A 2,370-nucleotide genomic window follows, 5' to 3' on the forward strand; every position below is an offset into this window, starting at 1 on the left:
TTCTAAATATTATAATCTAAATAATATTTAAATAACAGTTCCTTAATAAACGATAAAATTCTCCCTTTTTCCTTTAAAACAGTCCATTAAAAAATTACTGCCGGTTAAAGTGCTAATTACAAATCATTTCGATAACTCCATCAGGGCTAATTTGATACACATAAGGACAAAAACCGACCGGTCGGACGCATTAATTAAATTAACCTTTCCGTCGCGGAATTGTCGCGGTTACATCGACGGGAGTCGTCCTTGACGATGCGGCTAAGATTCCTTTAAAGGTTGAGCCGAAGCTTTCTCTGTGCATAAGTCATTCTGGATTCCTGGCAGTCGACTGGGTAACGCGGGGCTCGCGGGAAGGCAAGAGAGGGGGGGGGGGGCGACGGAGCGCGGCTCGAAAGTGCACGCAAATACACACATACGTACGCGCTGGGATTTCCTCGTACGTGCGTCAATTAACCGAGGATTTTCCAATCGTCGGCAAAACGGCCCGTACATTAATGGCTTGCGCATATTTGCCCGCCGCGGACACGCCCATTGGTTCTCGCCGGTTTGGCGACATTGTTCGTTCTGATGAAATTTCAGTTAGAGAGCTTGTCGTTGAAAATTCGTTAAAAATGATATAAAGGTGAGGCACGAGAATTGTGCACTTCATGCACAAAATATAAATTACCAAAATATATATTTCCACAATATAAATGACCAAAATATAAAAATTTTAAACTCTATTCGTGAAAAAGAAACTAACCTCGAAATCTCTGGAGAAATAAATATTTTGGAAATAGAAGGAGGCGCAGAAGTCGTGTAAACCACCCTGTTCAAACAGGACTCCTCATTGGTCGTCGCAAAAACTTGCTAAACTTTTTAAAAAACACCAAACTACTTAACAAAATATAACCTCAATTCGCTGAGTAAAATTCGTGAAATAAATGCGGCATCAAAAACGAGGAAAGGGAGACATTGAAAAGCGAAGAAACAGAGTCGCCGGAAGTGAACGTTGATTTGTCAGCCGAAGATGCGACTGCGGATGGAATGTAACTGTAATCGCCCGCATGTTCTTGTTTTCTTAAACGGGTCGGGCATCGATGTCACGAGTTCAACAAACGTGGACACCCAATTGTTCAGTCGCCATGACCGCGTGTCATCTTTCATGTTTCGCGCGCGCGAATGTGTAACAAGCCTCGTCCACACCTCCTACGTCCGCGATGATTTTTCCGATGATTTTTCCGTCGACGTTTCAGTCAAAGAGAAAGAGAGAGAGAACCGTCGGGATGATTAATGACAGCCACGCAACCCGTTACGATGCCCTAGGAGATACCGCGCGCGGCAATTCGGAACATTCATTTATCACCGCTTGTACAAATATTCGAATCATTAAGGTATATTGCATCTTAATCCACCGCCGTCGTGTTCCTGCGATCTGTCCGATCCTCTCTTTCTTTTTTTCTTACTATCGCACGGGGAAACAGGAAGACGCGCGAGAGACGGTGTTATTAAAGCTGTGCAATATTTTCCGCGACACATTAATATTACAACCGGTCCACGATCGCCGTGCATGATAATTAATATTAAATTACTACGTTCGCTCGCGTGTTACTTTCCAGATTGTTAAGAATGTTAATGAAGCAATTTACAGGATACGGAATCTTATTTTGTTCGTTCACGATGTCCCCTTTCTACGTTGTTGATGAAACGATCGTGTGTGTTTGTTTGAGATGTATTATCTTACTTTTGTAATTTTAGCGAAGCTGCAATTTGTAGTTAATTATTTTTTAAGCGATTTAATTTAGTACAAGGTTGGTTCTTATAATGTAAATTAAGGTAGCATGATGCAGACGCAGTGAGACATGATTTAATTGGATATGAGGCGATATAATAGACTGGATAATATAATATACTATGAGCAATGTAATATACAATATAACCTGCAATATAACATGTAATATAACGTGCAATATAATATGTTATATAACCTATAATATAATTATACTGTATAACATAAAATACTACGAGCAATATCATATACAATATAACCTACAATGCAATATGTAATATAACCTACAATATAATATACAATATAACCTACAATATGTAATATAACATACAATATAACACGCAGTACGACATATAATAAAATCATATAACTCAATATACAATAAACTTTTGATTACAAGTTCTAACTAGAGAGAGAATGAGAGAGACAGAGCGCAAGGAAATAATATGCGACAGGGCATCGACGCGTCAATGTAAATTACAGACGAAGTCCTTTCACGTCTGCGACGCCGTAATAAACATATTAGTAATTTGTCTAGCATCCCGTCTTTTACAAATTGGCTGGCAATAAAAGCGAAAGTAACTGGACACGAACAAAAA

The sequence above is a fragment of the Augochlora pura genome, chromosome 7 (assembly GCF_028453695.1).
Source record: "Augochlora pura isolate Apur16 chromosome 7, APUR_v2.2.1, whole genome shotgun sequence".
Lineage (NCBI taxonomy): Eukaryota > Metazoa > Arthropoda > Insecta > Hymenoptera > Halictidae > Augochlora > Augochlora pura.